The sequence below is a fragment of the Anastrepha ludens genome, chromosome 4 (genome assembly GCF_028408465.1).
Source record: "Anastrepha ludens isolate Willacy chromosome 4, idAnaLude1.1, whole genome shotgun sequence".
Lineage (NCBI taxonomy): Eukaryota > Metazoa > Arthropoda > Insecta > Diptera > Tephritidae > Anastrepha > Anastrepha ludens.
The window spans coordinates 74,846,511-74,861,763 of NC_071500.1; positions in this window are offsets into that span (position 1 = coordinate 74,846,511).

Consider the following 15,253-nt stretch of genomic DNA (forward strand, 5'->3'; position numbering starts at 1 on the left):
CTGCTTTGGCAAAATGATACGTGGCATTGCGTGAGTGAAATTGAAATCGTATGGTGGCCATGGCGGTCCACAATTGCCTGCGTCAATTGTAGTAATGGTAATGACTGCAAAAGTTTAACTCAGCGCCACTGCAAACACCACAAATCATATATTTAACGCCTCTTAACACACAGCAATAAAACATAGAGTGAACAAAAAAGAACACAAGTTGTGCGCTAAAAATGCAAAAACTAGCAGGCCAGCATTTTGGCCAACAAGCTGGCTACATTTGCACAAAAATCTTATTCTTTGCCGGCAGCGCCATTACGATTACTTCAGCCTGCAACTAGTGGCAGCTGGTTTCGGCATGTGGCATGCAGTTGTAATCCGGCGAACATAGACACTAACAAGAGCATACTTAGTTTTTATAAAGATATTACCCAAGTCGAATTGGCATTTGGCTGGCTGGTTGGCTATCCGTTCGGCTTCAGACACTTAATCCACGGAATCGCCCCAAACACAAACACTTAGTCAACCGATCAGCAGGATCTCGCTGCAACAACAACAAACTCATTTAGCTACTATTAAGAATGAGAATAACAACAACAATCTACTCAAAACGGCTGCTACTGCAAGCGATCATCTTACTGGTGATGAGTTTACTTTGCAACTGCTGTGACTTACATTGACTTTGACTTTGACTTTGACTAGCCCATTACCAGCCTATGAGCTCTACAAACTGCAGTAAAAGTATGCATAACGGAAGTGGTGAGTAAAGAGTCACAGTGAGCGAAGTGAGCATATATTAGGTATATTTTTATTTCGCAAATATATTTATGTATATTTTGGAACAGATGGTCCAGAAAACAATTGAGTAGGGATAAGTTTTATTGCAAGATTTGTATATAATTGGCGATTACACCCTTTAATGGGTGTCTGGCCAAGGTTCTCCTCCTATTTGACGTATGCGTCTTGATGTTGAATGGAGGAACCAATAGTTTTAAGGCGTCTCCCAACGGCAGATGTTCTTGTGTGGAGCTTTTTCATAGCACACACTTGGAGGTTTGCCATTGCGTGCCAAGTGGTAACCGCTATTAGAAAAAACTTTGTATATACTTTTATATTGTACTTAGTATAGTAGCACTGGCATGTTTCACCGAAGTGATCCTATGCATCTCTCTCTCCCAGTTAACACAGAACAATCTAAACGATTTCTCTAGGAATCCAAGAAAAGCAAATTGGTGGAAGTTCTCTAAGTTTATGGCTAAGATAGATCCTCCTGAAGAGGAGGATGCGACTTATGTCTCCAGCTTGGAAAATAACTCAAGCTTATTGATATCTGCAACAAATCCAGCTTTTCGTAAATCTTTTTCAGTAAGCAAAACCCCAAAAAACCAAACAACATCATGCTGGACAGAGAGCTCAAACTAGTCAGAAGAGATATAAGAAAACTTCGCAATGCAGCAAAGGGGGCAAATACGTCAGAGGATTGGGAGAGCTATCGAAATATTTTCAATACTTTTAAGAGGGAAATAAAGAAAGAATCGTGAGCGAGGTTTTGTGAAGAATTGGAGGACATATCTGAGTTCTCAAGACTTAGAAAATGTCTCTCCAAGGAACACCGGCTTGTAGCTTCGCAAAAACATGGTAGGCGGCATAACATTCACGGATGAATCTTCATTTTGTGCAAATCCTGCTGTAGGGCTGATAATCAACAAACTGTTATGCATCCAGTTAAGGTTCATTTTTGGGGCTGCCGCTCCGCAGAAGGATTTTGCGGTTTATTTGTGTTTACCGCCAACTTGAATGATGATGAATAAAATTTAGCAAAATAACATTATTACCGTCAGCTGTGAAGATGTTTGGAAGAACTAGCCTACCTTGGATTTTGTAGGAATTCAATGATCCCAAGAATCGAAGCGGAAGGTTTGTAGAGTAAGTGGTATTGAAAAAAAAACTCAAACAAAAACATATATGGACGCTCAAAGAGTAATCACGGCAAATTCGGTTGATTTGGAGTCGAAAACCTCCACAACTAGCGCAGAAATTAGCACAAAATATAACTCGGCCACCGTAGGCGATTGAGTTCGTGCGTTACTACCATTCAGAAGTGCACATGTCCGTGATAAAACATCAAATGATAGATCCAGTTTTTCTAATAGCGGTCGCCTCTCGGTAGGCAATGGCGAGTGTATTTTTGCCATGAAAAAGCTCCTCACAAAAAACTATTTTGCCTTAAAACTTTTGGCTTAAAACTGTAAATTCTTCCATTTGTGGGGGAGCTAGGCCAAACACGCAATAAAAGGTGTAAGCTCCAATTATATATACATGTACTGAAAATATTGCGCATAATAAATATTATGATAATAAAAAAAATGCAGTTTATAGTATAAAAAATAGTTTATAAGTAATGGCGGTCAAGCTTCTATTAGACAGACTGCATATGGATATTTTAAATTCTGAAGGCAATGAATGAGACCAGTTCAGCTAATACAAGCATTGTGAACACCCAAAGAGAAATGCTTTTAAAAGGTAATAGCTAGTAAAATAATAATATAATACTAATATTTTTCTATTTGTCAATTTGAGGTATAGAGTAACTATTTTCACTAACATAACGGCAATATGCACATAAAAGAGTAAAAGTCGGTGATCTGAGGTAAAATGATCAAATTTATATTCATTTATTTGATAGACAGAAATTTTTTCCTTTATTTAATATACAAAATTTGACTTGAGAATCATCAAGAAATCTTTTTCCATACATTCATGAAGTTTATGATTTTGCTTACGCATCGTAGTAACAGAGATATTCTCACGTTTTTCCTGATGAAGTTGAATGGAATGTAATTGTGGATGGAAATGTTGCTCGTTGCACTTAAGCCAAGCTAGAGGATTTAAAGGTTACGGAGAGCGTCTCCCAGGATTCATTATTCCTCTGCAAACTTTACAGATTTTTTTAGCAGTTTAGTAGTTTGACGTCTGTTCTCAGAATATCCGACCCAAAAATGTACCTTCTAAGTCTGGCAAAGGCCGGACCGCGGTATAAGGGCTCATAGCTCCCTCGGCCTCTGCTTGAGAAAGAATTTTGCTACTACCCTATCATGCCATTTTACGAAACACTTGGTTGTTTTACAGGTCTCAGAACTGCTCCGTTTACTTAATGAGGCCGAACTCAAATTTCTTTAAGACCTTCGAGACATTTGGAACCGTGGTGGTAGTAATAAAAAATATAGACACATATGCCCTAATATGCTCAGAATTATGAGGGAAGCATGAGCGCATAATAATTCGAGAAAAAATTTAGCTTTTGAGCCATCTTAATATATGGATGCATAACTCATTACCTTAACGAAAAACTAACAATGAGAGTTTTAGTAGGTAGCATCAGAGGGATGGGCGAAAATTTAGTCTTAAAACAAATCAAAAGTGGCTGTAGTTTTTATCCGATCTCAGTACTAAACAAGGTAGGGAACAATATGTATTCCAAGTTTGGATAAGTTTTATTATGTCAATATGATATATTTTTCAAAATTTTCCTTGGATCGTATTTCTTTTATTATTTTATCATTTGTGCCAAATCGGTGTAATTTTCTTTTATTTATAAAAGAGTTATTAGGTTCTTCCCTTTTTTCGTTTATATATTAGTTATTGTGAAATAGGCGTGGTTATTAACCTATCTCGCTCATTTTCTATACCAAACTATCCTGGACAAAGAGTAACATGTGTACCATGGAATATTCATTGGAATATAGATATTAATTCTTGCTCGAGGCAACGTGCGCACTAACACTCGGTCGGACGGCTGGTTAGACATGGCAATTTTTTGGCTTTAACAAAAATAATATAAAACAGGAAACCAAAAAATGGATTCAAACTAAAATCAGGGAACACTGGAACGGTACAAGTGGCCTTAATCACTCCAAAAAGTTTTTGAACTTCAATGCCAACAGAGCAAAATCTGCTCTAACCCGAGAGAAAAAGAGCCTCAGATTACTCTGTGGAGCACTGACAGGTCCCTTTGCCTGTAATAAACACTTTAACATAATAGGGTTATCTAGTACAAGACTATGACTATACTATAAAGAGGAGTCTATGGAACACTTAATCACCAACTGTGAGGCATTAGGCCACAGGAGGCAGAATCCTAGGCTCGTACCTACTAGAGGAGGAAGACCTACAACTACTTCCCCCTAAGGCGCTGGTTCAATTCCGCGGTATTCTAAATAATTTTAGTATTAGGCGCCAGTAAATATTACTTAGATAGCATTAAGTAAAAATAGAGAAGGTAAGTATTAAATAAGTAAATATTTTCTCATATGTAAGTACATCGCATCACTTTAGCCATAAGTCAACCTAATGAAATCAACTCCATTGCAAGCATCATTGATTTTGTCAATGTAATTTAACATAGGACTGCCGATGATGTCGTAGATTCGGTAGCGAACCAGAAGTGACAAAAAGTGGTAAAACGTACACTCGCGACATCTCGAATGCAATGGTCGGAAGAACGAGTACCGTTAAACTTACTTGGTTTGGATCAAACAATAACTAGTGCATTTCGTACTCAATTAAATCACATTCTAGTTATTATAAATTTTGCCAATAAGAAACTTAATATATAAACGCACTGGTTACCCATGAGTTATTAAAAAACGAAAGAAATAAAAATTACTAAAAAAAACAAAATCATCCTAATTGGTTTATCACTCACTAAACAGAAAGGCGTACTTCGATTCAGCGCCGTATATGGATGTAATAAAATTACAACACATGTCTGTACGAAGAAATCACAACTCCCGGACTTTCGAATACCCATTCGGAAGCGAGCTAATGTGAGAAGGCAAAGCTGTATTCTCCTTGTCCGCTCGGTTTGGGCTCCGCCACGTAAGAAAGAAACCCAATATGAACAGAAAAACAATGTTTCGGACGATAACTCTCTGTTTGGAAGACATTTCATCCATTCTAACGACATAAGGCATGCATTCAGAATGCGCGGCCCCTTAATAGGGAAGGCGCCTTTGACTGGTTGATTGAAGGCTTCGTAAGGGCAAAGGCTGATATCACCACCTTGTCTCATTCATTTACACACACGCCCCAAACTTGGCGGAGTGCCGCCTGAGCTAGGAGCCTTCACCAGGTCTTGTGCAAAATGTGCTCGGATGAGTGTCTGCCTGTCGATTGGAATTTAGGTGCGCCAATACGCTAACTGCGGAGAAATAACAATGAAAAGAGAATCGATAAACACCAAATTTTTGTCTATTTCGAAGCAGCTTTCAACGGGACGGAAAGGAGTTGCCTATATGCCACGATATCTGAATCAGGATTGGGCATTTTTGCACTACCACTAAATTGCACCGACAGTGATAGTGAAAAAAAAAATGCATTATCTCCAAACCGTTAGTGATATTAATTTTTTTTTACTATCACTTAATTTTCAGGGAAACATGATCTTTAGCTAAATGCATTTATCAACTAGTTTGTTGACAAAAAATTCTTCTTGGTATATAGGCGGTGTAATTAAACGATGTCACTAAGTCAAGATGAGGAAATAAATCATGAAGTCTTCGTGTAAATAGCAGACCCATTTATTTGCCACTCTCGAAGTTGTAGAAGTAAAAAACAGGGTGAACTATGCTACAAGCTGAAAACTTATACTTTTGATGAGGAAGAAATTGAATATTTGGAAAAATTTGAAGGAGTACTGCAACCTATCGCGGAAGCTCTCGTCTTCCTTTGAAGAGAACAAAATATGTTACTGGAAAAAAATGAAAAATATTTTCGTTTCCACTCTGACTCCTGGGTTGCAATTCTTGCATCATTCCCGATATCAAATTGAAATTTTAAAAAGTCTTGTTAGAAAGCGCTGAGTTATATACTTTGGAGGATGTACAAGATAAAGTTAAAGAATACCTTCTGAAGTTTAAAATACAACCGATAGGGGAAGAAAGTAATTGCAGCTCTAATACAGCATTTCTCGAATTTGATTAACTGTTCATCCATTCGATATAATAAATCATACCTACCTGTTAAATTTTTGTAAATAACTTATTTTTTTTAGATGAAAATTATTATATACTTATAGACTCCCATGGTGAACCTATAGGAACCCAAGTAATTATGTAATTGAAGAACGATATTAGATGATAGTTTGCACTGCTTTGTTGCAGTGTAAATAGAAGCTTCTACTCAAATTTATTCTTCGAATCTTCGAAAAGCCGTGTTATGTTACTTAAAAATATTAATTATCACTAAAGATTTTCACTGTCACTAAATATTTAGCGGTAGTCCAATTGCGTTTTTTACTATCACTAAAGGTAATGCAATTTTATTTTCACTATCACTAAAAGTTTAGTGATATTTAATTTTTTTTTTACTATCACTAAATATTCAGTGATAATGAAATTCGTGTTTTAACTACCAGTGAAGAAGTAGTTTATTTTACTAAGTCATTTTCAATTTCCGCTGTTAAAATCGGAGCCTGGCCAAGTTTAGTAGTCAACAGCTCCTCGATGGATTTCTCGCTTCTTGACATGCGCTGCAGAGTGGTATGGGGGACACTAAATGTCTTGGAAGCCAAGAGAATACCCATTTCACCTTTTCTAACCACTTGGATAGCCTTTTTCATATCCTCTGCTTTCCATTTTCGTATTTCACCTTTCTTCGGCATTTTTTTAATCGAGAGGGTAATATGGTACACTATACCACTTTAGCCGCCTTTACCTATACCACAATAGCCGCATTAGAGTTTGAACAAATTAATTTTGAATAATTAAATATCGACCAAATGTACAAAAATATTGCTTACATCCTTCACTAGTATTAAACTCACTTATTACTTCCCGATGAATAAATGCAGTTTAAAGCACAGAATTTTAATTTACCAGAAATTTTCCACTGAGCACAAAAAAATGCCAACCACACGACTACGCGATTTTTTTACAACTGACTCACTGTATGCCTTGCAAAACACAAATCAAATCACGCTTTCTTAAGATTCTGAGAATGCTGAAATATCTGACTTGGTCCCGTTATTTCCAGGTCTTTAGTTTTCGAATAAAGCTGGTATACCACATTACCCGCCTATACCACAATACCCGCAGTTACTCTAGCATCGAGAAACGTCATGGAGGTGGTCATCAAAAGTCTGCAACGTCACGTGAAATGGTTCAAAACGTGAGGAAGCGACTTAAGCGAAATCCCCGACGAAGTGCCAATCAAAACGGCACATGATCTCACGCCAAAGCAGCAACAAGTCAGACTTGAGAGAGTGAAGAAGTTGCTTCGCTTGCCCGAAAGCGGTCAAACTCCGAACATTGTGTTTTCTTACGAGCAAATTTTTTAAATTGACCAATTCGTAAACTCCCAAAACGGTAGGTCCTATTTGACCAACCGTTCATACGAGAATTTGAGTAATCGATTGGCCACCAGGAGGCAGCAGCCGGCACATGTAATGACTTGGAGCGCAGTAACCGCAGATGGGCGCTCCCCAATCGTTTTCATCGAGCCTGGTGTCAAGGTGAATGTGAAATATTGTCTGGAAAGTATTCTGGAGGTTGTTTTGAAACCATGGGCAGACAAAGATTTCAATAGCAGACCATGGACGTTTTTACAAAACTCGGCACCGTCTCACAAAGCTCGAGTGAACCAAGAATGGCTAAAAAAGAACGTTCCGAACTTCATAACGTCCACTAAAATATTGAATTCAATCTGATCAAAAATAGGAATTTTACAAGTATCTTGGCTCTAGTGTCACGTAGTCCTGGCGAACCTGCAATAATGCACTAAAGTTTCCTTCGAAGGGTATACCGGACAGACAAACAAAAATTCATGTTTATACGTACCTTTATAAAATAAGACTTTTTCTTAAGATTTGCTTTGAATAAAACGTAAATGCTTGTTCACTAAGTTGACTTTTCATTGCAGGGATAAGTGAATTTGTTTAGGCCGTGTCACTGATTAACAGCTTCGTCCGAAATAAGTAACTATTTTTTGGCTCACTACTTGCAAATGTTGCTTTTGTGTTGCAAGGTTGAAAGCTTCAGTAATAGTGTGGGCGCTTTCTTGCAGCCAAAGTCAAGCATGTGTCTGACCTGTAGAAATCGGAGCATTTAACCGTAAATCGCAAATAGGCTCCGTACTGCTTCGCGCCTCGAAAAGGCGCCTACGCGCGGGCAAACAAACTGACCTAAATTCAAACATACATATAAATGCATATAAATTTACATACTTATACTCGTACATACTAGGCTGAGAACAAAAAAAAAAAAAAACGAAGTAATACAGACGTTTGAACTCTAAGACGGATTTTTATGGAGGCGATACCCGTGGTTTGTTTTTAATCTTTTTCTTTAACTTTTAACTGTGAAAATTAACTGCGGCGCCACCTATATGTGCGCATATAAGTATATAGCAAATTGAAAGCATAAATCTTTAAACTGCATTGAAATAAACTTCAAATAGAAATAATAGACCGGAAGCAAAATTGGCATTGATACCAATGCGCAACTCATAGCTTCCGAGACTTGCCGACTCTGCTACTTTAGATCTAGAGTCTTGAGTTCTGAACGAGTTAATTTAAATTTACGCATTATTGTTAACTGTTTGATTTATTAAGTGATTGATGAGTCATTCGGCGGCGAGAAAGTTGGGCAGATGTTAAGAAATCTATCTAAAAGTATTTTCTAGCAACTGTCGAATTAAGATATGTTATTTAATGTTGTAAGAAATATAAGCCGTTAATGTATATATATCACGTCGGTCATACAGAAACATTGAACCTTTTATTTTTTTATTTATGGCTTCTTTGCAATCTAAGTTGGTAAGACAACTGGGGAAATTCCACCAATGCCTAGCAAATTATGCCATGAACTCTCTTATTCACTGCAGGCCAGAGTTTTTGAGTCAGCGCCATAACAAACGGCATAGTGTTGTTATAATTAGTTGAATAGTGGCACTGTTAGCTTTTATCTCACCTCAGTCAATTTGCTAAGGGCGTCGGGGATCTAGTTCCCTTTTCACTTGCTGACTCCACCTCACCTTAGCAGCTGTAGAAGCAAATAGTTTCTGGCCGCCGACACTCTGCTCCTGCCTTGTTACATTGAAGGTTGGCGGCTGATCGTGATTACCCTTCATCAACCGCTGCCGACATCAGCAACTCGGCTGTTAAGGGGTTTCTGACCCATTTCCCTTGCAAAGCACTCGCTCTGTGTGTTCGATCGATCACGATTCTTAATCATTGTCGTTATTGCTCCTTTCCACTTATAACTTAGATGCACGGACTTTCCCTTGATGATTTTTCGTATCCTTATTATTTATATTTTTGCTTGTCGTAAGTTGGTTTTCAAGCAGTGGACTTTTGTTGTCTGAATAAATTGAAATAACATCGATCGCGGTAGTGCTCCTTGAGTGGTAAAGCCACCGTTATTCTCCGATGCGGCTCAGTGTCAAACTCCGCTCTAGTTTAATAGTTTTTATGGACCAACCCTTGGCTGTAAGTCGTCTAGTTAACGAACATCCCCGATTACTTTGAAAATGTTTAATTATTTCGATAGTTGTATTATGAGCCTGAAACATCCAAATGATACATTTTTTGGTATGAAAATGATTTCTACAAAAACTATTTAGGAAGTGGCATACAATTCCAATCGAAATGCATCAGCTGAATAATGGACAAGTAAGCTCCCTAAAGTATGAATGGTCTGGCATGCTAAAAATGCATGAACTTGTGTTATGTACTTATAAAATCGGTACAACTTGTTGTAATTTAGAAGGCAATCACAGTTTGTTTGGTGGTTTTTTGATGGAACTTGAAAAACATCTGATCCCCTTTCCAACGTGTAAGACTAAAATTTGGCAAAAGACCAACAAAAGTCATAAGAAAGTGTCAAATTTTATTAAACATTACTTATAGCCTTGTTCTGTGGGCGAAGCATTTGAAACGTAAATTATCTTATATTGAAATATTTTTTATTATATATTTTAGTCCTAAATTTCTACGTTTGTTTCGAATCCGATTTTATGTTGCTCAGTTTGTAACCCATGTAATATATTCATGCAAGCCAAAAATAAAATTACATAAAGAGCCAATAATAAATAAGCCAACGTTAACCGGCACACGTGCCGTTTCACAGGTAAATATTAGAAACAAAACTTAAATATAGCCAATTCTTCGAGGCAACTAGTAGAAACTATGAAAGAGAAATCAATAAACAATTTCGGTAAAAATGTCAACCGGCACAAAAATATATAATAAACTTAAGTTTATGCATATATGTTTTTACGTATATTAAAAAAAAGCACAGATAAATTAACTGTGAAAACGTCGGTAGAGTTGCTGATAAACATCATCGCGCAATAATACAAATACAAAGAAAAAATTTAGTTTTTGTTTAAAAATTTATAGACTAGAAAAGTATTATGGTGGCTAAAAAGCGATGCTACGACATAATTTAGTGTATAGTAACAACAACAACAATGACTAAGGTACTGGCGATCGACCTGCCATCGCCAAAATCGCATAATTATTGGCCTATAAATTATGTTGGGCTACGAAGGTCAAACCGACAAAGCGAAAAGCTAAATACGCAGTCACAAAAGCAGATCGAGTGTGTCCGGTTTTGAACCTCAGCGTTAACAAACCGAACTTGTGGTATTAAAAAACAGCTATTAGCAACATAACTAATTTAATTAAAAAATATTAGCAATACATGCTGTCGATTATTTCTTATACTATATTTTTCATCTTGTTTGAACTTTATTTGTCAATTTTCGAAGCTATTCGAACGCTGCATTGATAAGTAAACCGGTGTGTAATAAGCGTTCCGAGCAGAGTGACAAAAGAGGTACGGACGAGTGGCAGTAAAGTTGAATGACTGTGCTTGCAATAAAAAAACGACCCTGTGGATCAATAGATTATGCTTGAAACATGAAGCAGATAATTTTGCAAATTCGAAACAAGCAATTTTATCACGCGCACTTCTCGTTTACACAGGAGCAGGTTTTTACAAACACTCAGCTACCCTCTTCAAATGAATTGACTCCATGAAAACAATGTACCGGAAAGGTCGGCATTTTTCGAGACTTCACTCCTTAAAAGTTTATATCCCAACAATTTCAAAAATGAAATCGGGTTTTTTACTTTTTTCTAATAGGCATAATTATTCTTGACTTGTACAATACTATTATATTGTACACATTCCCATAACAATTTGCGAGAATGAAGAAGAAGTACATCAGGATGAAAAATAAGTTGATAACAAAATTTTATTAATTCATGTGATTAAAGCAGCTTGGTCCACAATTTCCTTAAACTTAATTCTTAAATCACTTTATGTCCCTATTTCAAATCGAATGTTTGAAGTAAATTTCAAAATTAATTAAATTAAATAAATAACAGTTCACAACCAAACTGCACCTTTATCTTACCAGTTTCCTACGCGGCCTTGATCAATGATCTAAAAAATATCACTTGCCGAGGTAAGGTAGATTTTAATTTACAACCACCATCGGGAGGAAAATCAGAAAAATAATGACACAAAAACAAAAGGAGAATATTTGACCTTAACCAAGTGAGAGGAAATGTATCAGTCTTTAACTATCTTTATAGGGAAGAAGAGAAAGGAAAATTAAAAAATAGCTGAAAACAAGCAACGAGTCGAAATCCACGATGGAAAGAATAATGAGATGGCGCCTATCGTGGTCCCGTTACTTTGATCTCAGCGAATTTGACAACGAGTTACGTGATTTTAGCTCCAGTATGGCCAGATTACCATTTTCGTAACTTGATTTAGCATTTTTTTTTGTTATTTAGTCTCGGAGTTTTAGTTCTTTCTTCATAACATTTTTCTAGCCTGTTCTAATTAAAATGTAATGTTTATAATTTTGTAGAATATACTTTTTTTTTAAATCAGTTCAATAATTCACTCAGTTTTATTCAGCTTTACTTTTTTTAACATCTGGTGGCATTGCCCGCAATTGCAGGTGTTGTTGGTGTTCTTCTGCTTTCGGCAGTCAAATCTCTCTCTCGCTACTGCAGTGCTTCCTAGCTTTGGATATAAAAACGCACTAAAATGCCCATTTAAAGAAAATAAATCACCAAATTTTTATTAAATCACTTAAAGAACTTGCGTGACAAATTGTCTTTAGAATGTGGGTTTTTTTTTAATAAATGCGTTATTCTTATGTACAATTTAATTTATGAGTTGTTTTGTTAAGCGAGACTCTCTAGTTAAGGGAACGACTTATTTGGTTTATTTGAGGGTATGTAACTAGGTAAGGTACTCTTTTTGTAAAAATGTTAGTATGGTTTCTTTAGTATTTTCTGGTGTTTTGTGGCTTATTTTTACAATGAATACACCTCTTGATGTCCCACTAAGGATTGATGACCGGAAGAAACGATTACACCTCCATGGTTTTAATCCGCATTCAGTAAATTCAAACGCCTTTTAAAATGTGTAAAAAGGATTTCAATCTTAAGAAGAGTTGAGAGAGGGCCATTTAATATTCTTGCATAACCTTGAAAGGAGGAAAAATTAAATACACACTTTCAAAATATCAAATTTTATAAGAACCAACTAATTTTCATTAGCATTAAAATCTTCTCAGATTGGCTTTTTTTAACCTTCTTTTATATAATACAGTTTGTTGCAACTTAAAGTTTCGGTAGCTTTAAATTAAAAATTCAAAATTTTCGCATTTTCGGTATAAAAAAACACTAAATTTATTGCGAAGAGCAAATGGTTGGCAATACTGCACAATTCGGAAAAACGTGACATCACGCACTCTCTGATGGGCGCAATCTTCTTTCTATCATTCTTGGTCGAAATCAAATAATAATTTTTTTTTCACATTACTAAATATGTGTATTTATTCCATTGTGATTTGTGTTTGTTTTCATAAAAAAATATTTTTTTCCCTATTATAAATTACTATTTGTACAAGAAAGGTGGCTACCCCCTTCAAAAACGTAAAAAAATATTCCAAATGTTAGCCAGAGTTATAAGTGATCTGTGCCCTAAGGTTGAACATAACTCATCTCTGGTGTCTGCTTTTCATTTCATGATTTCATTGAAATATGCCTCGCGTATTATTAACACTATATAAGAAACAAATTGTTTATTAAAAAGCTAAAGCATTGGCAACTATGGCTTTCAGCTTTGCATTATACTACTTGTCTATGTACTATGATTTTGGTGGATGTTATAGGATATATGTATATATTTAATTTTTAAGACAATAAATGATAAAATGTAATGCTTCGGCCGCTGAAGCCAAGTGGATGCGAGACTATCATTCGGAAATGCGTAGGTTCGAATTTGCGCGCATGAAATACCAAATGATAGAAAAGGATTTTTCTAACAGCGGTCGCTCCTCGGTACGCAGTCCCAAACCTCCGGGTATATTTCTGCCATGAAAAAGCTCCTCACAGAAAACAATTTTGCGGTTCGGAGTCGGCTTAAAACTGTAGGTCTCTACATTTGTGGAACAACATCAAGACGCACGCCGCGGAGGAGCTCAGCCAAACACCCAAAAAGGGTGTAAGTGCCAGTTATATATATATTATATATATGTATATAATAAGATTATAAATTATAAAGAAAAACATGGAAGAAACATAGTTTTTAGATAACAATTTTACTAGAATAAATTTCCAAATCTTATCTGAACAACTGTCACCTGTCTTGGGAAAAAAGGTTTGTGGTTCTGAAACATGATAATTCTGATTTGACTTAATCCGGTGCATGAATCCAAAAGATGTTCAGTTGTAAAGTTGACAGACCCTCAAATTGGTCAGACTGGGTTATCTTTACCGCTTAAGAGATGAGATTGGATGGGTAACATATGGCCAATTCTGAGGCCAATAAAAGTCTTGATTTTGTAACACTTTGAAAGCGGAGAATATGTCGGTTGGTTGTCCCAAGGCTTAGAGTTCTTGTAAATATGTTGATAACTTACGCAGTTGTTACTTATTTTTTGGTATTTTTTTTTAACAATTTAGCTGATTCGGCCGTTAAAACTGAGCATTGGTTAGGCAGATATTACCATCGATATCAAGTAGAACCGATACTTTTTATTATAACAAAAGAAATGTTGTCGTCATGCTTCGAACCTCCAGTAAAAATAAATTCAAAGTCATTTCTCAGCAGCTCAATTGCTGTGTTATAAAGAAACAAACAAATTGTAAAGACTTGTCAATAAGCCCTATTGCTATATTTATTAAAGGCTCTGTTCACAATAAACTCTAAATAATAATTGTTGGAGGTTTTAGGATAAGTCCTTTTTGTTCCTATATATTAATGACGGCCACCGTAGCCGAATGGGTTGGTGCCTGGTTTCCTTTCGGAATTCACAGAGTGCTCGTTGGTTCGAATCTCGGTGAAAACACTAAAATTCAAAAAAACATTTTTCTAATAGCGGTCGCCACTCGGCAGGCAATGGCAAACCTCCGAGTGTATTTCTGCCATGAAAAAGCTCCTCATAAAAATATCTGCCGTTCGGAGTCGGCTTGAAACTGTAGGCCCCTCCATTTGTGGAACAACATCAACACGCACACCACAAATAGGAGAAGGAGCTCGGCCAAGCACCTAACAGAAGTGTACGCGCCAATTATTTATTTTTTATTTATTTATATTAATAATTACACTTTTTTAGCATCCTCAATCACGGATTTACTTAATATTAAAAGTGCACTGTGCGGCGCCTCAAATTGAATTAACCACACAAATCATCAATCTATGCTCCATCTTAACTTTGAAAAATTGTTCATTATTGTCACTTTTTGCGTTAAAGACACGAAGAAATTTGAAAAGTCTCAATCGTTGGCTCGTAAAAAACGACGTAAATTAATTTTATGAGCAATTGCTGCAGCCGTTTGTTGAGGTTTGTTCATAAAAAGTGCATGAAAAATATTTTATTTATTATGTAACTAAATGAACTTTTACAAATTGGGTGTACGCGGTCGGCTTAGTGAAACCTTAGATTATTCGGAATATTATTCTGTCCATTCATCAACCACGGTGTAGAGAATACAAAGAATAGAAGTAAAATAAGAGCTAATGCCCTGACTGCTGGGGTCTTTTTTATATGAAAAAAATATAAATTACATACAAAAATAAGAAATACATCTATTTAGTGAGTTTCGAACCTGAACCCTACCATACCATTTAGAAAGAAACCGCTTAAGGAATTTAATTTAGGCAGAGTCAAATTTATGGAACATGCATTTTTCGAGAATTTAAGTTGTTCACAAAGATTTACCGACACACTCTCTGAG